The sequence below is a fragment of the Dipodomys spectabilis genome, unplaced genomic scaffold (assembly GCF_019054845.1).
Source record: "Dipodomys spectabilis isolate Male_0828 unplaced genomic scaffold, ASM1905484v1 ptg000436l, whole genome shotgun sequence".
NCBI classification, from domain to species: Eukaryota; Metazoa; Chordata; class Mammalia; order Rodentia; family Heteromyidae; genus Dipodomys; species Dipodomys spectabilis.
Window position 1 is genome coordinate 6,398,650 of NW_024871113.1, and position 25,590 is coordinate 6,424,239.

Sequence of the window (25,590 nt, forward strand, 5' to 3'; positions counted from 1 at the left end):
GAACGTGGTGTCATAGCTTTTCTAAATATATATGTTTTTCAGATTTTCCTCTTGCTGTCAGGCAAAAATAAAAAAATAAAATAAGAGGAGAAATGAAAAAACTATTATAAAAACATACTCAGTCTATTGTTGAACTTTTCTATCTTCATTGTATTGGAAAATAAACTCAAGTGTGAGATATATTTTAAAAAGTGTTTATTTTGTATCAGTTCTGATACAACTTACTTTTATTCTACTATACTTTCTCCAAGAATTATAGATATAAGTGTATATATATATGTATATATATTCATATATATGTATGTATATATATATATCCAATGTAGGTACTGGTGACAATTGAAATTTGCTAAGTAAAAATGATATTACTTATTATCTCCCTGCCCTTTATTCTCAGTATCTGTCCAATACATGTTTAATAATAATATGTAAATTGTAATATGGTTGTTAGACATGATTGATAAGTCAGCATATTGCTTATGGGCTCAAGATAATTTAAATTATTAGAAATCTTATTCTTCATACTTGATTTAGTTTGGATCTCAGATGTGCCCCATCCCTAATAAAAGCTCCTGTGTAAAAGGCTTGGACTCTCTCTACTGTGGAGTTATTTGAAGGTGGTAGAGCCTTTCAGAGGTGTGGCCTCATGAGAAGTCCTTAAGTCACTGGCTTCTTAAACATGAAGAGCATCTTGGAACCTTAGACCCTTTTACTTTCTCTATTAACCTCAGATCACAAGGTGAGTAGTTTGTTTTGAAGGCTCTCTCCACCACTTACACATCTTGACCCATGCATAAACCTGACTTGTCAAACTAAAAGATGGGCAAAGCACCTGAACACATCAACAAGAATATCAAAAGATGTCTAGTATCACTAAATATCAGAGAAATAGAAAAGAAAACCAAAATTAAATATCACTTTGTCAATATTGCTATTATGAAAATTATTTTAAAGATACATACTAGTAAGGATATGTAGAAAATGGAAACAGTAATGAATATCCGCACAGTGCTTGTGGGAAACATAGAAGGTTTACAAAATGTAAAGCTAGAAGTTCCTTATAATTCAAAAATTCACCTTCTTTGTTGATATCCAAAAGAAAGTGTACTCAAAGACATCTTGGCATTCCCGTATTGTAGAATTATTCAAAATAATCCAGTTTTGTAACAGCCTATGACTGAATGAATACAGAGACTGTGATGTGTATATACAAGTATATAATGTTGTATTATTTAGCCATAAAAATCGGATGGATTTTGTCATTTTAGACAACATGGGTAAACCTTAATAATATTATGCAATTGAAATAAGCCACATAATGAAAATAATATTTCATGATCTCACTTATATGTATAATCTGAAAAGGTGGAACTCATCAGAATATTGAATGTAATCGCTGCACTGTCTGTCTGTCTGTCTGTCTGTCTGTCTGTCTATCTATCTATCTATCTATTCATCTATCTATCTATCCAATCATCACATTTTGCAAATTACCTGTACAGCTTGATGTCAACTGAAAGACTTGAAAAAATGTGCAATGTAGTAAGCTCCACTGGTTTGATTTTCAAGATCAACATTTTCAATAAATTTATGCTCAGTTGCCAGTTTTCACACACACATAGATACACACATAAACATGTTATATTTTGAAGCTATAGTTTTATTTGGGGGAGAACTTATACATTTAAATATTCACATTTTTTAACCCATGAACATTTATATAATTCCATTTATAAATCTTCCTTTATTTTGTCAGCAATATTTCCACTTTCTATCTAGATGATAATTAATTTGCCACTATTTTGATATATATTTTGATAGACATGTAGGTAGTAATGTCAATTCCTAATTATTTGTTGCAATAAATTGAACATGTGATTCTTCTATGTTAGCAATGTATCTACTGAAGTTTTCTGGGTTCATCTATCCATATAGTGTATATGGATACGTTTTTTTGTTTTCTAATAATGTAATCATGTCATTTAAATAAATAATAGTTCTTTTTCTTCCTTTGAATAATTGTGTTTGATATACCCAAGATTTAAATTAATTTTGAAGTAACCATTTTGACTTTTCCCAAGTTCTCTTTTATGTCTACAAATACATCTTACTTTAAATTCTAATAAAACTGATATCAGTGTAACTATAGCATTTCTCTTTTAATATTTTATGTGATTTTTTCCTTCTTTCATTTATTCCTTCAACTTCATAGCATATACTTGGCTTGTAGTTTTTCTATCAAATTTGACTAACTCTTGAAAATTTATTTTATTCAGATGCAATCTAATATATGTATTGCTGCATGTACATTAATATTTAACTCTGATATGTAGTATCTCAAAAATTCTGAACAAAAAAAATATTACATTAACATTTTCTATTTCCATACATGCATATACTATGCTAACTATGCTTTGATCAGATTCACTCTTCCTGTTGTTCTTTGTTATTACCTTATTTTATAACAATTCAAACAAGTTTCATTATTTTATTTTCACACCTGTATATAAAATACTTGGATCATATTTATTCCCTGAAACCTCTTTTTTCACATTTTTCCTTTGAATGGTCCTCATCCCTAAGCTGTCCCTGTTTCACATTCTTGTCTCAGATACATTCTAAGTGAAGTGTACTTTTTCCAGGAGAGAATAAGCTATGAGAAAGAGAAGTAACTTCCACACATATACAAGTAAAGAGGTATGAAATTTGAAGTGAAAATCACGAGCAGTATTTCCATGTTTCCGTGTTGGAAATTTACCAGGATGTTATTGCAGTTTCATACTGACACAAATCCATATTGGCTGCACTGGAAAGTCAGAAGGAATATTTGAGCTACCAAACAGAAGGAGGAATTTCAGTTTCACCCAGACTTCATGAGAGTGGACTTTTTGATGCCTTGTTTCAAGAATGGGAGGAGAAGGCTGTTAATTTGGATTAATTCCTGCCCAGTTGGAGGGAAGGGACAAAAATGTTGGGAAGAAACAAATTACAATTTTTATACATGATTACTCAGATTGGCAAACCCGAAGGTAATTTGCTATTTCATTATCCTTGTCTAGATTGTAAAAATATACTAAATCACAGGATTATTTAGCAATAGAAATGAGGAAATACAAGAAATGTGATGCCAAATCCCAAAGAAGTTTTAATGAGATCATTTCCTCACGGAGTGTAACACCAAGAACCCTTCCCAGAGAGGCAGTATAGTGGAGAGTAGAGGGCAAGACTTTATTACAGGTCAGAGTCTCTGAGTATGGAACCAGACAGTCTGGGATACAGCTTAAAAATATTATAATTTACTGTGACTCAGTTTCCTCATATAGAAAAGAGGAACAAAAACATTAGCTATTTCCTAAGAGAAAATATGGAAAATAAATCTAAAGCCCTTGGCAAAGTGTCCAGCCTATGCATAAAATGTCTATAATTAGCTATTACAATGGTTAACATTAATGTTATCATCATCTAAAACCATCTTTCAAATTCAGATGTATAGACCAGAGTAGTTCTAAATATCAAATCTATAACCTTGTCATATCACCAGCAATATGGAGACAAAACCATAAACATATTATAAATAAATTCCAAACAGCCCAAATGCTAAGGTTTTTCATTCACAAAACACAAAAATAGCTAGAGAGAAAATGATCGGAAATAGGAAAGGTCTTCGCATCAATTTTAAGGGCAAACAAGAATGTTCAATTTTCTACTTATATTTCAGATACACACACAGCTACTCACCAATCAAGACACTTAAATTTGTCTGATACTTACTCTTGGGGCCTACATTTCAGTTATAATGTAAAAAATGTTTCTCATATTGTAAGTGTATGTGTATGTTCATTTTGAATGCCAGGAGGTAATGAGTTACATTTCAAAGGTCAGTATTTGTGTGGTTCTAGTGTTTGGACTCAGGACCTGGAAATTTCTCCACAATGTATTATTCTTTGTTACAGTTACCACTCTGCGATAGGTCATTAAAACTTGTTTTCATTCTACCCTTTGTTCAGCATTCCAAATTTCCCTGTTTACCCCTTTACTTCTATGGGTTCCACTTGATTCCAATATGAGCCAGAATATGCAGTGTTTGAATTTTTATGTCTGGCTTATTTTGTTAGTACAGCATCCTCCAGCTTTATCCGAGATTTACTTGACAGTGTTCTCCTGTTCCCCTTTAAGGCTGAATAATTGTCTATACATACACAATATTTCTTTGTACAACCATGTATTGATGAGCAATAAAGTTGCCCCTATGTGTTGGTATACAGAACACTGCAATTAACTGCAGTCTCTGAGATACATATTTCAGGTCCTGTGGTTATACACCTACAAGTGGGATTACTGGTTATGCAATCAGCCCCCCTCCTTTTAATATGATCACTAACAGTGGTTCACAGATTTCCTTTACTGCATACTATTGACAACACTTACCTTAAATTTTTTGAGTATCATTAAGTAATTGTAGAAATGGGTTTCAGTTCAACATGTCAATTTATGAGTATAAATTATCATGATCAAGTTATCTCTTCCAACATTCTCCCTACCCCTAATGATACCAGTCAGTCAACAAGTATAAGATGATAACTCATTGTGGTTTTATCTTCAAATCATGGTGATTAGTGATAACAGTTTTTCAAACATCTGTAGTTATTTGTGTAACCTTTTTAAGTCTCTACTTGATTAAGCCCTTTGCCTATGTTTCACTGGGCTGTCTTCACACTATCTAGCTGAGTTCCTTATATTTTTATACAATCCTTAATCAGATTTATATTTTGAAAATATTTATTCCAAAACCAAGTAGTCTCTTCAGAGGTCAGTAATCTTAATTCTAATGAAATTGATTTTGTAAATTTTCCAACTACAAACTTATATTTTTATTTATTTTCATATATTTATTTATTTTTATTTCTTTGATGTTTCTCCTTTCTCCAATGAATACTTGTAACCTTCGCATGTTATTTAGGGGCTAACAGGGAAACATCATTAAACAATCATTAAGCCCAAATAAAGAATGATTTCAAGAATCCCCATTGCGTGACAGAGTTTCAGCTGACACAAATCCCAGGAAAAATTTATTCAATTAAATTAACTATGAATCCCTTCACAGTTATCCCAATTTTTTAAAAAATAATTTTATATTGTTTGAAATTATGCTTTCTGGGAGTCTATTGGGAGAGCTGGAGTTCATTTAATATGTTTGGTCCAACACCTAGAAAAACATTTGAAAAATGATATTTTGTGTAGCTTATGTTTCATCAACTTTTAAATAATTACCATTATTATAATATATGATTTATAAGACAAATGTGAAAAATAGAGGCGTCAAGAAATTAAAAGCACATTATACTGTTTGTTTTCATAATTTCAATACACAGTTCATTTTGTGTAGGCAGAAATGTTTTATTTCTGAATCTCCCACAGAGCAGTTTATGAATCTCACAGAAATTCTCAATAAATGAAACAAAAACTTTTCTGAAAAATACCTTACTTTACACATAAAATAATATTTGCAACCTGAAAATTTAATTTTAGGAAGGATTGCGCTTCTCTAAGACATGTACATACAAAAAAGAGCGTAAGATAAATAATGTTAAAGCACATTGAGAGCGTCAAACAAGATTCTGACTGTTTCCTTCTCATTGTATTTACCCTCTCTGTGTAAGTGAATATCAAAAATGACCTTTATTTTCTTATGATTCATTTGCTAAAATATATTTGCTTAAGTTGGTTGAGTTAGACTCAAGAGTTTCCACTAGCAAGGGTTAATTGAATTAACAGAATTATTAATTCATTCAACAAAGGTTGATTATATACTATCATATTGTCTATACTATATGGAGACTAATAGATTTCCTCAATATGTAGACTGTCATAAAAAAAATCTCACTTACTAGTATCATAACCAAATAGTTGACTAACAGAGGCCTTTAAAATATACAACTCTAACTCAAAAGAGTAAAGGCCAAGAAGTGAAAAAAAAAAATCTGTTCTAATGAAACATATAGGTTAATTAAATTTAAATGGTATCATTCCAGATCTTACATTGTGCCAACTAACATGCTGTGAGCTGCCAATAGGGATGGCAATTTATCAAGTGACAGAAGGAGTCTGTGAAGAATACCCTGCAGAGTTGCTCATTACAGAGGCTGTGAGGACCCGAGACCTGCAGACAGCCTATAGTGAAAACTGAGGAAAGAACCTTCCTCAGTTGTGCCTTGAGATGAGATTAAATCCTCTGCCAGTTTATCAGTTCCAACACTCTGAGAAACACTGAAGTTGAAATGCAAAGTGCACCTATATTCTGCTCAGATTCCTAATTAATATCCATGGTCTGATGATAAATGTTCAAACTTTACAGAAGTAGTGAGATTTAGTGTGATTTATTACACATCAAAATATAACCAATATGCTTAACATAAACAGCTGAAAAGAGACAAAAATAAATATCTATTCTCAAATAATCCCTTATTGAACTACGTGGAACACACACACAATGGAACTAGGATGTTAAATTTTAGTTCTGACACTTATATTTATGTGACTTTGTAAAAATATTTCAACCTTTCTCATGTTTATTCCTATACAAAATAGGGAAAAAAATCAAACACATTCTGTTTCCTGTGTGGCAAGCATCAATGTGGTTTGAAAATGACCTCATACAGTGTAATCACAATATAAATGAATGCCACCCCCATTGTTTTGAAAATGAGTGTGGGATCTGACATCTTATTCTTTTTCTTTCTTTCTTAAGTTATCTTTAAGTAATTGTCAAAAGAAATTTTAATTCAACATGTCAGTTTGTTAGTGCAATTCATCTTGATTGGACATTCTCCCGCATGTCTCTCAACCCCACTTACTCTTCCATTTTCCTAATTCTTTTTTCACAAATATACATTGAATCTACTAACTACATTCTCCCACCTTTCCTTTCCTAATTCATCTTTCTCCTCCACTTGACCTCATCCCCACAAAGCATCTCAAGTTACAACTTCTTGGTATTCATTTTGTTGGACTATAGGTTAGTTGTTCACAGGAATTACACCACTCGATTCTCCCCTGCATATATTACACTTTTGTTGTTACATTTGTGTATATATACAGATGACACTGTATATGTTTACATATGTAGTCATAAATTAGATATAACTTCTTGTTTGATTTGTACAAGTCTATCCAAATTTCACATCTGTGAACGACATCATCCTCCTAAGTATTTCTAAAATAGTATATACTATTGCCTGAACTGACTGTATCTGAGTATAATTCTGAATCAATTTATATTTTTATTGGAAATTTTAGTCCAATCAATGATGAGCTTAAGTCTATCTAGCCATGATCATTTTTGAAGTATTTAGTAATAGAGCAAGGCCTTTTGGACCTGTGTAGAAAAAAAAAAGGGGAAAATGATGCATTGGAAAAAATGCAAAAAGCAATGATTTAGAGTCTATGTGCAGTGACCCTCTGACTCTATTCTTGGGCCCTTTCCTCCCTTTCTCCCCGCCCCCCCTGCAAGAGTGCATTTGACTCATATATTTGTAGTTTTCAGTTGGTTTTCTGGTCTATTAGCTTTTGAGTTCATGGTAAGCAGCCCACCATGATGTGGCACCATGTGACAGAGCAAAGCTCATGTCTAGGAAACAAGAAAGCAAACAAGAAAAAAGTCAGGATCTCACAATCAACTAGGCCCCCACCACTTAAAGTTTCCAGGATTTCTCAAGTGTATTAAGAACTGTAGACCGATTTGATTGACATATGGGTATTGAAGGGGCATATAAAGTCCAAACTATAGCACTGATATTTTTACCTCAGTTGTTTTAAAAAACACACAAAGCAGGATGTACTTTCCATCGATATTTCTCATACCTTCTTATTATTTCCCTTCTTAATTAGTAAACTAAGAGTTTACCTCATAAGAGGCCCATTATGATGGAGGGGGAAGCCATCAAAAAATGAAGAGGATGCATGTTGGAATTGGAAGAAACATTAGCAATGGCCAGGTTGTTAGTAAACTCTTATCTAAACCCTATGGGAACAGGGCAATGGCAAGCCTCATTAGCAAGCTTCAAACCTTTTGAGAAAAGATAGAGGCATCACATTCCTGGGACCATAAATATCCCTAGAGAAAGTTTCTCATGCGTTCTGTGCCAAAATATTATAGTCTAAACTCCCACAGAGATATTTCTTGCAATGAATTCTAATTTACTTCAAAACATAAATCTAGTCATTACCTGGAGGAAATTTCATGCTGCTAGATGACATTGAAGGAAAAAAATCAAACTAACGCTCAAGAATCAATAGCCCAGCTGAAAAAAAAATATTTAGGCATTTGATCCTGGTTGAATAAATAGTTTTGGAGTAGAGAGTTTCCAGTTTGTTTTTGTTTGCTTTTTTAATTTTTCCACTGGATGGCTTTTACAAAATATTTCCAGATTCTATAGTCAACAACTATTTTAGTTCGAAACCAACAGGGATTCAGAAAGTAACCATTCAGGTTTCAACATCTGTCACTAAACAGATTTCTGCTAAAAGTCACAAAAATTAGAAATGATTCTCATCTTCAAAACATACAAATAAAGCACCTAACAGTTCAATCAGCCAAAAAAAATTTCATATACTATACTGATGATTCCAATATCCTTTCAGTGTAATTTTATAGATAGTAAGTGTACTAGAAGAAATATTGAAAGACTTTTCTAATAAATGCCTAATATCATTTAGACTATTAATGTGAGATTTAAGATGGTATAAAGAGAATCATTCACTATTGCTGATAAGATGAATTCAAAATGTAAAACAACAAATTCTAATCAAGTTTATATTTTTTGACTAGAAAGGTAAGTAACCAATAACAATGGACTTAGAGAATAGGACTAACTGAGCAAGAGAGAGTTGAAAACAATTACAGAGCCAGTATGATTTACTTCCATTGGAGAAATGCTCCAAATCAAATCCTTTAGTTAAAGTATTCCAAAATTCAAGTGTTAAGGAAAACTTGACTTCTTACAGCCTACCACATCTTATGAGGTTAGTTTATAAAATAATTCTGAAAAGTAGGTATTAATGACAAGACATGTTGGTTTGTGTCCACATAGGGATCTCCTTATCCAGGAATAGTAGACTATGTGGAAGAATCCCCTGGAACCCCTAGACATTGAATTTCTCAGTTAAATGCAAAGGGTTATGTGAATCAGTTGATTTAATCTCATCTTTTGTGATTATTTTCACAAAGCTAATAAAATAAAAAGTGGAAACTAACTTGGTTCTCATCTCCTTTTACTTTTACTCACTCTTTACAATATAGAGCAGACTGGCCAAGATGCTTTCAACAGGAATAAAGTGCACTGGAGAGGAAAAAAAAACAATAAAATATATGAAGTGGAACACAGATTCCCCACAAAAACAAGTGATGGCTATTACATTTCTCCGCAAACTACTACTGTTAAATCACTCTTTCCAAAGCTGATTTTGGATCATCTTGGAAATGATTCCTTCCCTTGAAACAGCAAAGCAGAATGACTATGAGACCGTAAGTTTCCTGGAGGACTAGTTTCCAATTAGGAAAGAAACTGGACAAAATGTTGCTTAAGGTCGCTGTACTTGCAGAATGATTGAGCATGGCCTTTGTGCAGTGTTTCTATAAAAAAGAGGTTTCTAATTCCAGATGTTATTTGGATGCAACAAGATCACTGAAGAATAAACTAAGTGGGGTTTCTATAAACACATTCATATGTTTTGTACCTGGTTGCAGATAATGTTTGCTTTGTACTGTTTGGCCTGTTGTTTATACTATTATTGCATAAGGCCCAAATGTCTGATCATTTTGGAAGTCTTCTGTACTATTTTCATATTTCTTGTGTTTACCCAATTCCTCTTCCATGCTCTTTTACATGCATACCTGTAAGTACAACCGCTCTTAAAATGAGAGAAGCTAAAAGAAAACAACACTTTTTTTTAGAAATGACCTAGGTCAAGAAGCTTCCTGGCTCTTTTATTGCCACTTCAAAGCCAAACCAGATAAACTGGCTTAAGGTACTACTTTGGCATTGAATGGAATTTGACACAGCTGTCTGAGTAGTGTAAGTTTTGAGTTCATAGGAATTTTGCATGAAAGTCTAGCTCGCTCCATAAATGGAAGAGACCCTGTGTTTTCTGTTCAGTGATGCCAAGCATTTCTTTTTTTGCTTTTATTTTCTTTTAATTTGAAAATACCATATAGAAGGGTTACAATTACACAGGCAAGATAATGAGTACATTTTTTATCAAGCATGGTTTCCTCCTCCTTTGTTTACCCTCCCATCCAAGCATTTTTTTTCTGTCCCCTCTCGCAGGAGACTTAGGACTTCTAGTGGTTCTGACAGCTTCATATGAGAGTTGTTAGCTCTGGTGCTCAATTTAAACTGTTTGTGTCTCCTTTCCAGTATGTTTCATCCAGCAGTGTGTACTGCAAGTAGAGCTGGGCAACTGGCACATTATAAATTCCTGGATGCCACATGTTCTGTCTCTTTTAGATACTCTTTGACTCATGCAGATAGTCTTGGTTTAATGATTGCAGTGTGTCTAGAGTTCCATCAATTTCACCAGCTACCCTGGAAGATTGACTCCTTGTTTCAAGTAACACTCATGCTTCCCTGGAACTTTCTCTCCCTTTGATTCAGTTCAGGAATATTCATAGTTCTAGTTTTCAGCACAAAATTTGTCTACTGCTTCAAGATACTGTGTCCTCGTGATTTGTTCAAAAGATAATTAGACTGAGAAATGTTTAAGTCTCAGATATGAGCAGATTTTTTTCAGATAAGCTATAGGAATTTTTAAAGGAAAATTTTTATTTCAATAAAGAATAGAATCTGAATTATGTTGAGTTAACATGTCATGTGAGACAGGATATCCACAGAAGATGTTTGTTGTATCTGTAACCATGACTAGGTTTTTCAATTCTCTGTGCATCAAGTCCAAGAATCATCCTGGAGAATGAAGAAAGAGATCAGTTTAATCAATGCTGGAGGGGATGTGGACAGAAAGGAACCTTACTTCATTGTTGGTAGGAATGTAAACTTGTTCAACCACTTTGGAAAACAGTATGGAGGTTCCTCAAAAGACTTCACATAGAACTCCCCTATGACCCAGAAATCCCACTTTTGGGCATTTACCCTAATGTTTACAAACAAGACCACACTAAAGCTACCAGCACAACAATGTTTATTGCAGCATTATTTACCATAGCTAAGATATGGAACCAACCCAGATGGCCCTCAGTAGATGAATGGATCAAGAAAATGTGGTATATATACACAATGGAATTCTATGCCTCCATCAGAAAGAATGACATTGCCCCATTTGTTAGGAAATGGAAAAACTTGGAAAAAATTATATTAAGTGAAGTAAGCCAGGCCCAAAGAAACGTAGGTCCCATGGTTTCCCTTATTTGTAATATCTAGTATATGTATGAGTCAAGCGGAAAAGGTCAGACAATGTGATGTCAGGAAAATGAACCCTTAGATGTGTATTTTAATGTTTTTTTCTTTCATGCATGTGTTTCTAACACATTTATAAGATTATCTCTTTGTTGCTTTGTATGTCCCTCCCCCACAGTATAACCCCTGCTTTCACTATATTTGATGTCAGTATAACTTGTGGAGGAGATGGGGAAAAACCAGTTGTTTAAGGATACAGGTGGACCTGTTGCAACAAAGAGAAGTACAAGTTGTCATGTCCAAAACGAGCTTTACAACGTTAGTGCGGGGGGGAGGGGGGGGGGGAAGGAGGGGGAAAGGGGGGAAGGAGAAGAATTGGGATTAGGGGGGGAGGGGGGAGGCTGGGAAGGGATGTGAAGGGTAAACAAAGGAGGAGGCTGCAATGCTTGGTAAGAAATGTACACATTATCCTGCCCATGTAACTGTAACTCCTCTGTACAGTATGTTCACAAATAAAATTAAATTAAATTAAAAAAAAAAAAAAGAAAATCATGTAAGGAATATATTGATCTTTTTCTTCTGTATGATTACAACATAATGCCAGGTTAAACAAAACAAACCATAAAGAAGCATTCAGATTTAATTATAAATATTATCATACCAAAATGCCAATAAGCTTAGATACCAATTTTAAACTAACGATTTCTTTTTTTTTTTATTGTGAAAATACTATACAGAAGGGTTACAATTGCATGGGCAAGATAATGAGTACATTTCTTATCAAGCATTGTAGCCTCTTCCTTTGTTTCCCTTTCCCATCTCATCCTTCCCCCACCCTCCCACCCAACCCTCCCCCCCCACAAAGTTGTAAAGTTCGTTTTCTACATAACGGCTTGTTCTTCTTATTGCTGCAATGGGTCCAACCATATCCCTATTTAAAAGATTTGTTTTTCCCTTCCCCTCCACAAATTATAACAACATCAAATACAGTGAAAGCAGGGGTTATACAGTGGGGGAGGGACATACAAAGCAACAAAGAAATCATCTTATAAATGTGTTAGAAACAATCACATGAAAGAAAAAAAAGATTTGAATACATATCTTAAGGTTCATTTCCCTAACATCAATTAACTGACCTTTTCTGCTTGACTCAGACATATTCTAGTTATTGCAAATAAGGGAAACTATGGGACCTATGTTTCTTTGGGGCTGGCTTACTTCACTTAATATATTTTTTTCCAAGTCTTTCCATTTCCTAACAAATGGGGCAATGTCATTCTTTCTGATGGAGGCATAGAATTCCATTGTGTATATATACCACATTTTCTTGATCCATTCATCTACTGAGGGCCACCTGGGTTGGTTCCATATCTTAGCTATGGTAAATAATGCTGCAATAAACATAGTCATGCTGGTAGCTTTAGTGTGGTCTTGTTTGTGAACATTTGAGCAAATGCCCAAAAGTGGGATTGCTGGGTCATAGGGGAGCTCTATGTGGTGTCTTTTGAGGAAGCTCGATACTACTTTCCAAAGTGGTTGAACAAGTTTACACTCCCACCAACAATGCAGCAAGGTTCCCTTCTGTCCACATCCCCTCCAGCATCTGTTGTTATTAGAGTTCTTGATTTTAGCCATTCTAACTGGAGTAAGGTGGTATCTCAATGTTATTTTGTTTTGAATTTTTTTATGGCTAGAGAGGTTGAGCATTTCTTCATGTGTCTATTGGCCATCCTTCTTTCCTCTTCAGAGAAGTTTCTCTTTAAGTCTTTAGCCCACTTATTTATTTGGCAGTTGTTTTTTTGAAGGTTTGTTGTAGGGGGATTTAATTTTTTGAGTTCCAGGTATATTCTTGATATGAGACCTTTGTCTGTTGTATAGCTAGTGAAGATCTTCTCCCAATCCGTGGGCTTTCTATATGATTTCTATAAATTATTTTGCTCACATTTAAACTATTATCCTGAATTTTTATCAAAATTCCTTATAAATGAATTTTATATATATATATATATATATATATATATATATATGGTATCTTTAATCCATCACATACTAATGTTTTCATGGAAAGCTAATAAGAACTATGTTTTCTATTTTTCTTATGTTATGGAAAGTATTTTTAAGAAAATAAGGTTTATATTACAACAAGCATCCAAGAAATCCAAAAGATTATGAAAGACTGCTTTCAAAACCTACACTCAGTTAAGATGGAAAATCAGTCAAAATGGATAAATTTTTAGAAACATTCAAGCTGCCTAAGCTGAAACAAGAAGATATAAACCATAAACAAGCCCATAGCATTTAGTAAGATTGACAAAGTAAGCAGTAGTCTTCTTTTTTTAAATTTTATTTTATTATAAAGATGTTGTACAGGTACATGAGTAAAGAACATTTTTTGCTGAACATTGTTACCCACTCCATTGTTGTTCTCCCACTATTCCTTCACTCCTCCCACTCTCCCACCACCCCCAACTCCGAAGTTGTAAAGTTCATTTCCAGCATAGTGTCTTGTGAGTATCATTGTTGCATATGGGTCATCCTTTGTACTTCTTTCATCATTTTGTTATTTCCCTTCCCTTCCTGAAACCAGTAAATATAGATACAAGATGGAGGGTACCAGAATCAAACACAAAGATTGCCAGGATAAACCAATGGAAAAAGAAGAATGAAATAAAATAAGAAGAAAGAACTAGTTACAGTACATTGGTGATATCAAGGTTGACAACAACAAAAAAAGACTTGTTGTTTTCATGTCTTGGAGTTCATTTCAATTAGCATCATTTTGTATGGTCATATGTACATAGCTCTTGAGCTATTATAATTCTCTGCTAGGACTATCCTAGGCACATACTAATTATTACAAATGAGGGAAACTATAGAGCCTGTTTCTTTGGGTCTGGCTTACTTCACTTAATGATTTTTTCCCCCAAATCTTTCCATTTCCTTATGACAGGGGCAATGTCATTCTTTCTGACAGAAACAAAAAATTCCACATTTTCTTGATCCATTCATCTATTGAGGGGGCATCTGGGTTGGTTCCATATTTTAGCTATGGAAATAATGCTGCAATGAACATAGTTTTGCTGGTAGCTTTAGTGTGGCCTATCTTGAGATGATTTGGATAAATGCCCAGGAGTGGGACTGCTGGATTTTAGGTGTGAGTTTTATGTTTAATCTTTTGAGAAACCTCTATACTGCCTTCCCAAGTGATTGAACCAGCTTACATACCAACCAACAGTGTAGTAATGTTCCCTTTGGGTCATATCCCTGCCAGCAACTGTTATTATTTGTTTTCTTGATTATAGCCATTCTAACTGGAGTGAGGTAGAATCTCAATGTGGTTTTGATTTGCATTTCATTTATGGCCAGCGATGTTGAACATTTCTTCATATGTCTATTGGCCAGTCTTATTTCCTTTCCAGAGGTTTCTTTTTAATTCTTTATCCCACTTATTAATGGGGTGGTTGTTTCTTTGGCGGTTTGTTGTTGGCGGGGTTAATTTTGTGAGCTCTAGGTATATTTTTTATATGAAACTCTTGTCTGTTATATAGCTAGTGAAGATCTCCTAATCTGTGGGCTTTCTATTTATCTTGCTAGCTATGTTCTTTGACAGGCAGAAGCTCTGCAATTTAATGTGATCCCAGTTCTCCAGCCTTTCTTTGATTTGTTGTGTTTCTAGATCTTTATTTAGGAAGTTTTGACCTGTGCTGTGGAGCCCTAGAGTATCCCCTATCCCTTCCTGCAATAATTTCAGGGTCTTCACTTTTACCTCAAGGTATTTGATCCATTTGGAATTGATTCTGGTGCAGGGTCATATGTATGGATCTAGCTTCAATTTTCTATATGTAGATAGTCTTCTAACAAGGAAAAGCCCATGTCCCAATGGATTCACAGATGAATTCTCTAAGACCAATACTAGTCAAAGTTTTCCATTAAATGGAACAGAAGGATCAATTCCAAATTCAATCTCTGAAGCCAACAACATACTCATGATAAAACAAGGTAGGAAATCTGATGAAAAATGTGAACTATACACCAATTTCACTGATGAACACAGGTACCATGTTCTTCAATAAAATACTAGGCAACAGATTCCAGCAACTAGTCAAAAAAATCATCATTATGATCAAGTAGGTTTTTCCTAGAGATTTAATATACATAAATCAATAAATATAACATATCACATTAACACAGCCAAAGACAAGTACCACATGATCATATCAGTAGATGAAGAAAAACCCTCTAGCGAAACCAATATCCATTCATGTTAAAAAGCTCTAGAGAAGCTAGGAACAGAAGGAACAAACCTCAAAATATTCAAGTCTATATATGGCAGGACAATAGCATACTGAATGGTGAAAACTAAAGCCATTTCCTCTAAAATCAGGAAAAAGGCAAAGTTATCCTTGCCTTTAATTCCAGGTACACTCCTATTTATATAGTTCTGAAATTCCTTGCCAGAACAGTAAGGCAAGAAGAAGTTATAAAAAGGATTTACATAAGGAAAGAAGTCAAACTATCCCTATTAGCTGATGACATGGTCTTATATCTAACTGATCAAAATACTTCAAACTCAAGATCCAGAGATGATCAATAACTTTGGTAAAGTAGCAGGATACAAAAGTACCCACAAGAAATAACTAGCCTTTTTGTATACCACACAAGAAGAGAGGGAAATCAGGAAAACAATTCCATTAGCAATAGTCTTAAAAATAAAAATCTAGGAATAAACCTAACCAAGGAAGCAAAGGATCTTTATAGTGAAAATTATAAAAACTTGAAGAAAGAAATCAAATTCAACATCAGGAAATTGGAAGACCTCCATGTTCATGGATGCATAAAACTAATATGAAAATTGCCATAGTGCCAAAAAATAACCCAAAATTTAACACAATCTCCATCAAAATCCCAATGACATTCTTCACCAAGGTAGAGAAAACAATCCAAAAATTCATATGGAACAATAAAAGACCTTAAATAACCAAAGCAATTCTAGGCAAAATATTCAGTGTGGATGATAGCATGATCTCAGATGTCAAGTTCTACTACAGAGCTACTATAACAAAAACAGTTTGGTATTGACACAAAAATAGACCCAAAGAATCTGGTACCATGGCTCATGACTGTAATCCTAGCTACTCAGGAGGCTGAGATCTGAGGATCACGATTTGAAGCCAGCCTGAGCAGGAAAAGTCTGAGAGATTCTTATCTAACAAACCCCCAAACACCAGACGTGTATCTCTGGCTCAGGTGGTAGAGCGCAAGCCTTGAGCAAAACACCTCAGGGAAAAATGCCTAAGCCCCAAATTGAAGCTCCAGCACTAGCACAAAGAATATAAACAAAACAACCAAAAATTGACCTGAAGATCAAAGGAACAGACTAAAAGACCCAGAAATAAAACCACATACTTACAGTTATCTGATATTTGATAAGGGAGACAATTATATACAGTGGGGAAAAAAACTTCTTTAATAACTGATGTTGGGAAAACTGGGCATTCATATGAAGAAAACTAAAAGTGGATCCCTATTTCTCAGCATGCACAATATCAACTCAAAGAGGATAAAATACCACAATATCAGATCTGAAACTTTGAAATTGCTGCAAGGGGGAGTCAGGAAAACACTAGAACTAGTAAGCATAAGCAGAAACTTTTTCAAGAGTCTCCCAGGGTCACATAGATAGGAGAGAGACTTAACAAATGAAATTACATCAAAATGAAAAGTTCTTCACAGCAAAGGACATAGCTACTAAACTAGAAAGACAGCCAAGAGACCTGGAGAAGATCTTTACCAGCAATATATCCGACAAAGGCCTAATACCCAAAATATACTGCTCAAGAAACTAAGCCCTCTCAAAGCTAATAAACCAATCACAAAATGGGCAAAGGAAGTAAGGAGAGACTTCTCAGAAGAGGTAAGAATGGCAAAGAAATATATGAGAAAAGATCAACATCCCTTGTCATAAAGGCAATGCAAGTCAAAACAATTCTGAGATACCGTCTCACCACAGTTATACTGGTTAACATTGTGAATTTCAACAACAACAAATGTTGGTGGGGATATGGGTGGAATGGAGCTCTATTGCACTGTTGGTGGTAATGTAAACTAATACAACCACTTTGGACAGCAATCAAGAGGTTCCTCATAAAACTGCACAGGGATTTTCTCTATGATCTAGCCATACCACTCATGTTCAGTGAGGTAAACCAGGCTCAGAGAGACAGATGGCACGTTTTCTCTCATATGCAGGAGCTAGATCTAAAATACCCTAAGACATGATAAATTATATAGGACTCTAGGCATTCACACACAGTGAACTTAAAGGAGAATACTCTTAGGGGAGGAACACAAAGGTTCAATGCCTATGTGCCTCTGATCATATAAAATAATATTTACTGAAATGAACTTCAGGAAATAGAAACAAGATTATTTTTCTTTGTTTTTGTTTTCTTTGTTCATTTATCTGTTTGGGAGAGGGTAATGGGCTCACAGAAATGGAGACAAAAAGAATGAACAAATGGAGCAGTGGTACTCACTAGACACTGAGAAAAATGAACTATAAAATTTATGAGTGAGGATGGAAGGAAAAACTGGGAGAGAAGGAGAGAAGGGGTGACATTGACAAAAAGAAATATACTCATTATCTGACTTATAGAACTCTAATCCTTCTGTACAATAGCAATAAAATATTTTTATTGTGAAAATACTATACAGAGGGGTTACAATTACATGGGCAAGATAATGAGTACATTTCTTTTTTAAATTTTTAATAAGTTTTTTTATTGTGAAAATACCTCACAGAGGGGTTACAATTACATGAGCAAGATAATGAGTACATTTCTTTTTTGGGGGGAGGGGAGGGGGTGTCCGGTCGTGGGGCCTGAACTCTGGGCCTGGGCGCTGTCCCTCAGCTCTTCAGCTCACAGCTAATGCTCTATCACTTGAGCCACAGCTCCACTTCTGACTTTTTTCTTTTTGCTTATGTGGTGCTGAGGAATCGAACCCAGGGCCTCAGAGGCATGCAAGGCAAGCGCTCTACCACTGACCAGCTTCCCAGCCCCGGTAATGAGTACATTTCTTATCAAGCATTGTTGCCTCCTCCTTTGTTTCCCCTTCCCATCCCATCTTTCCCCCGCCCCCCCAATCCCCCCAACCCCCCCACTAACGCATCAAAGTTGTAAAGTTCATTGTCCACATAACGACTTGTACATCTCATTGTTGCAATGGGTCCACCTGTATCCGTATTTAAACGATTTGTTTTTCCCCTTCCCCTCCACAAATTATGATAAAATCAAATACAGTGAAAACAGGGGTTATACTATGGTAGAGGGACATACAAAGCAACAAAGAAATCATCTTATAAATGTGTTAGAAACAATCACATGAAAGAAAAAAAACATTTGAATACTTATCTTAGGGTTCATTTTCCTAACATCACCTTATCTGACCTTTTCTGCTTGACTCAGACATATACTAGTTATTGCAAATAAGGGAAACCATGGGACCTATGTTTCTTTGGGCCTGGCTTACTTCATTTAATATAATTTTTTCCATGCCTTTCCATTTCCTAACAAATGGGGCAATGTCATTCTTTCTGATGGAGGCATAGAATTCCATTGTGTATATATACCACATTTTCTTGATCCATTCATCTACTGAGGGCCATCTGAGTTGGTTCCATATCTTAGCTATGGTAAATAATGCTGAAATAAACATAGTCGTGCTGGTAGCTTTAGTGTGGTTTTGTTTGTGAACATTTGGGTAAATGCCCAAAAGTGGGATTGCTGGGTTATAGGGGAGCTCTATGTGGAGTCTTTTGAGGAAGCTCGATACTACTTTCCAAAGTGGTTGAACAAGTTTACACTCCCACCAACAATGCAGTAAGGTTCCCTTCTGCTCACATCTCCTCCAGCATCTGTTGTTATTAGAGTTCTTGATTTTAGCCATTCTAACTGGAGAAAGGCGGTATCTTAATGTTGTTTTGATTTGCATTTCTTTTATGGCTAGAGAGGTTGAACAGTTCTTCATGTGTCTATTGGCCATCCTTCTTTTCTCTTCAGACAAGTTTCTCTTTAAGTCTTTAGCCCACTTATTTATTGGGCAGTTGTTTCTTTGAAGATTTGTTGTTGGGGGATTTAATTTTTTGAGTTCTAGGTATATTTTAGATATGAGACCCTTGTCTGTTGTATGGCTAGTGAAGATCTTCTCCCAATCCGTGGGCTTTCTATTGATCTTGCTAACTATGTCCTTTGCCATGCAGAAGCTCTGCAATTTTAGGCAATCCTATTTGTTCAACCTTTCTTTGATTTATTGTGTTTCTGAGTCTCTATTAAGAAAATTTCGGGCTGTGCCAACAAGACTTAGAGTTTCTTCTATTCCATCCTGTAATGTTTTCAGAGCATCCGCTGTGACTCTGAGGTCTTTGATCTATTTAGCAATAAACTATTTTAAGAAAGAAAATGAATATCCAATCCCTTATCCAAATCTTTGACATGAGATATACACTGCAAATATTTAAAAAATGTAGACATCCTTTGTTCTGTCTCCTCACCACCATTCAATGGGCTCCAGTACTGTCTCAATTCATAAGAGAAAAGGAAAATACCAAAATACAGAAAGGATGGCTATTCTCCACTTCCATCCTATAGTTTAATATTCCAGTCAGAAACCAAAGGTATCATCAAATTCATTGGTCCTAGCAGGAAATGCATTGATGTTATCAAATGTTACATATAATAAATACCTCCTTTGGCTGGGTGCTGGTGGCTCATGCCTGTAATCCTAGCTACTCAGGGCACTGAGATCTGAGGATCACAGTTCAAAGCCAGCCCGGCAGAAAAGTCAGAAGTGGTGCTGTGGCTCAAGTGGTAGAGCACTTGCCTTGAACTGAAGAGCTGAGGGATAGCTCCCACGATGAACTAACTAACTAAACACCTCCTTTGAAATTTGACTGTAGCAGAATTCAACCAAAAAATCAATATCTGAAAATAAGACCAATGAAGACATTTGCAAGGAAAGGTATTTTGTATAACTGATAAAAGTAGAACTACAATAGTTGGTTACTCTCTTTCCCACCCAAAGGTTGAAAATGGGCACATAAGACAGAATCATTGGAATTATAACTGAAGTGCCCAAAAAAATCTATTCTTCAGCTACCAAATGCATTCTAGTTGACCATTAAATTGTCAACATTTAAATCTGGCAAACCTATTTCACCAATATATAATTTCCCTTAAAACTTCACATATTTCACTTACATGTATAATCCTCCCTGTTTGGGAGACTGAGAATTGGAGGATAGTGGTTTGAGGCCAAATCTAGACTAAAAAAAAAAAGAAAGAAAAAATTCACAAAACTCCTTTTCAACTGATAGTTGGGGAAGTGGTATGAACCTATCATCCTAGCTTCATGGGAGGCTGAGGTCAGGAGGATCACATTTCTAGGCCAGTCCAGGTAGAAGAGTCCGTAAAATGAGAACCTATTTCAAAAAATAATAATAATTAATGCCCAAAAGAGCTCCAGGTGGGCTCAGTGGTACAATGCCTGTCTAACAAGTGCAAGGCCCTGAGTTCAAATTCTAGTACTATTAGCACACATAAATATTTTCACATGCTTAATTATCTATTGTTGTACTTCTCTCCTGTCATAACATGAAATTTTTCACAAGAAGACCTCTCCAGAGCCAGGAGCATTAGTCCCAATTGTGCTTACTCATGTCTTCTGAATTTGAACTCCCCCAAAGGTGTGAATGAGGGAAAAGTACAATGGAACTGAAATACCTTAGGGTAGTAATTATGAAAGCAGAGTGTGACTAAAAATCCTACCATGCACAAACTACCTTATACTGACTGCCCATGGGTTAATTCCATTTAGAAAGGGTGACTAGCTCAGGTTTCGACAGAAAAGAAATGCTTTTTATTTTCATTTAAAAATATCCACATTAAATTCAACTTGAAAAAAATTGCATAGGAGAATTTGATCCGTACTAATTCCCACACCAACATTACCATCTAGTGAGCAAGTATCTTAGAATCACATATTTATTCTGTTTCCTGACTCCTGACCCATTAATCTGTGATCCACGGTGCTGAACGATTGCTCTCTGAACCATTTGTTTACAGCAAGCCACAGCTATGAAGTATCATGGAGAGTGAGTGCCAAAAAGGAGCCACTGTACCAATATTACTCACCCAGTCAACTGCTACAGTATGTGAAATGGTGTCATTTCAGACCTAGATTTTTTTCTTTCATGTTCCCTCTGCAATTCCAAACAATCAAAATTACTCACACAAAGCAGATAATATTCATAAACTCACTAGAAATTATCTAAAACTCTCTCAGAGATTAGCTGTTTGGGAAAAGCAAATCCTGAATGGATCAGAGAGACTACAGAGGAAAAGAGAAAGAGCTGGAGACTGAATGGTTAATATTTCAGGGCAGAACCTGCCCACAATGACAAATTATTTCTTATATTCTCTCTACTGTTTATCTTTTCTCTCTTCAATCTCTGTGCCTGAACTGCTGGCCTCAACTGTAATTGCTTCTATTGCTCCTTTATGAGTCATCCTAGAGTCATCTAAGTCCACCTTGGAAAATCCTTCTGGAAAAAGAACACCTGATAATGTGATATCTCAGTGAATTATGATTTCTCTTCCCAGCATTCCTACCCATATTTGGACTTGGTAGTCATGGAAGAACCATTTTTCTTGTATGAAGACATAGTAAAATCTTTCATGTAATACATTCATTTTATGATGAAATCATTCTTTCTTAGAAAAATGACTGGGTAGGAGGTAATATATTTGATATACCATTTTGGAAAATTTAGTGCCTGTGAGAGATGATTAGCAGGCTCTTCTCAAGCTCATCATTGAAAGTAAAGGGAGGACAAAGAAATGGGAAAATGTGCTTGGATGAAAAAATGTAGCATGCCAGTGGAAACTCAGTAAGGCTCAAAACCTCTTGACAGATACTCAACAGCCCTCACCAATCTCCGTAGAAGAAAAAAACAAAGGAAGGCAGAAAGAAAAAAGAACCAAGATCTGGACAGCCTGCATTTAATCTGTGATACAATGCTTAAAACTTCTACAAATAGTGGCTTTTTTGTTTCCTTACCTGTCCTGAAGTTGAGCATGGACAACAGGCATCTTAATAGTCTGCTGCTCCTAGCTATCATTTTTCTTTCTTTACTCAAGGGGGAAAAACATGGGTTCTAAGTCTAGGACTCTAAAAGGCATACAGACAATTCATGAATGTCACTGGTCAGTTTTCAGAGGCCCAGGAGAAATGTTATCCTGTTTTCCTATATGAGTACAATTCTTGGGAGCATTTGTCTCACATGAAATATCATTTATATACTGCAGTTGCTTGAAGTGAGAACTTCTTATTTTCCTTCTGAGTATTCTGCCCTCTTCTACCTGCATTCAGCACAACTGCTTCCCAATGAGAAACTCATTAATTTCATCAGGACGCTCCTGTTAGAGAATAAAGGAATCATTAATGAGTCACATTTGTAGGAAGTTATACAACACTAAAAGTGTTCAGCATAAGCAATGAGTGGAGGCAACCCTGGTCTGTATTCAAATCCCACAAGTGATGGCATTTCACTTGTGCATATGTCAACATGGAGTGAGGTGGGTAGGGAGACATTTTACCACCTCCTTCTTCACTGTATGGATGCCTATATACTGTATGGATATACCTTTATGGATGCCCATAGTCTCTGAAATCAAGTATTCTTATGTACTGGATATTTTGCACATTCATCTTCCAAATTGACAACCAGAAAACTTGCACCCCCAGTCTCTTTTGCAGGCCACATTCTAAGTCCTACCAATCAGAATACCCCCAAGTAATGGATTCAATAGTGGAAGAGTAACAGGAATGAACAGTAACAGTGACTTTGAACACACATCTTTAGAGATACTTGTTTCCCAGGGACTGTAGGGGAAGAGTGCCAGTGCCCAGTTAAGGCATTACGGACATAACAGTAGAGTTTTAATGTGGTTAGATAATGAATTTGTCTGTATATCTTTGGAAGTTGATTTTCTGATCATCTTGGAAATAATCTTCAAGGAATAACCTTTTCTGTGTAGATTACTTGAAATGAAAGCTGTTTTCCAGAACTAAGGACATTATCCAACAAATCAGCTCCCAGGATTTTTGTTTTTTCTTCATTAAACCTTAGTTTATTTTGGTTCAGTATAAAAGCATCTTCCGACATACATTTCTGAAATACAGATAATAGTCCAAAAATTCATGCGGAACAACAAAAGACCTAGAATAGCCAAAAAATTCTAGGAAAAAAAGACAACATGGAAGGGATCTCGATGCTGAACTTCAAACTCTACTATAGAGCCATAATAACAAAGACATCATGGTACTGGCACAAAAACAGACCTGAAGACCAATGGAAGAATAGAAGATCCAGAAATAAAACCACATACCTACAGTAAGCTGATATTTGACAAAGGAGACAAAGACATACAGTGGAAAAAACACAGCCTCTTCAACCACTGGTGTTGGGGAAACTGGGCGGCCACATGCAGAACACTAAAAGCGGACCCCAGCCTATCACCAGCACCAACATCAACTCAAAATGGATTAAAGACCTTAACATCAAACCTGAATCTCTGACACTACTGCAGGACAGAGCAGGAGAGACACCTGAACTTATAGGCACAGGCAGGAACTTCCTGAACAGAGTCCCAGAGTCACAACAAATTGGAGAGAGACTCAACAAATGGGACTACCTTAAAATAAAAAGTTTCTGCACAGCTAAAGCTATAGCAACCAAGCTAGAAAGACAACCAACTAATTGGGAAAAAATATTTTCCAGCAGAATATCAGACAAGGGGTTAATATCCAGTATATACAGGGAACTCAAGAAATGAATCCCTCCCAAACCTAACAAACCAATTACTAAATGGGCAAGGGAACAAAAGAGAGACTTCTCAGAAGAAGAGATAAAAATGGCAAAGAAACACATGAGAAAATGTTCATCATCCTGGTTGTGAAGGAAATGCAAATAAAGACAACCCTGAGATACCACCTTACCCCAGTCATAATGGCCCACGTCCTCAAGTCAGCCAACGACAAATGCTGGAGGGGATGTGGAGAAAGAGGAACCCTATTACACTGCTGGTGGGAATGTACACTTATACAACCACTTTGGAAAGCAGTCTGGAGGGTCCTCAGAAAGCTAAATATTGACCTCCCTTATGACCCAGTCATACCACTTCTAGGCATCTACTCTGAACAACAGGAACCAATATACAAGGACACGTGCACCTCCATGTTTATTGCAGCACTGTTCACAACAGCTAGGATATGGAAACAACCTAGATGCCCCACAGATGAATGAATCCAAAAATTGTGGTATCTATACACAATGGAATATTATGCAGCCATTAGAAATGACAAAATAATGGTATTTGCAGGGAAATAGATGGAGCAGGAAGAAATCATGTTGAGCGAGGTAGCCAAGTGCAAAGAGACAAACGGCACATGGTCTCCCTGATAAGTAGATGCTAAATCCAAAATGTTAGGTGATATGACAAAATTAACAGTACTTAAGTAACAAAGGATTTCCACTCATCTGGTCGAATCACTACTAAATAATTCCCATGCTGCTGATCACATGTATGATATATATGTGCACAGCAGAGGGAAACCAGGAGGACGACACAGAACTAGAGGGAATCAGGGAAAAACATACAACAGCAGGACCCATCAACTGCACTGGACATTGACCAAAATGAACTAAGCAACTCAATGGCAGTGATGGGAGGGAGAGAACAAGTGGGAAAGAGGGAACAGCTGATGCCATGCAAAACAAAAGAAATGTACATATCACCCAATGTGGAAGAAATAACTGTATCACAAAGCTCATAGAACTCATAAATGTTATAGACCACGATAGACAATTTGTCCTATGAAAGTTAGAATGTGTTTGTGACGTTAACTAAGCGTCACTATCCCACAATACTGTGAAATTTGGGAAATTACGTAACCACTTAATCACAATAAAAATTTTGAAATAAAGCATCTTCCTCTCCAAGTTACGTTTATAATGTTTTTTTCTATAATGAAAAGAGAATAAAGCATCATCTTCTTCCTTTAAGAGAATTGACAATGCTGAGATAAGAACTGTATAAAGTGCTATTATTATTTCTCTCTTCAC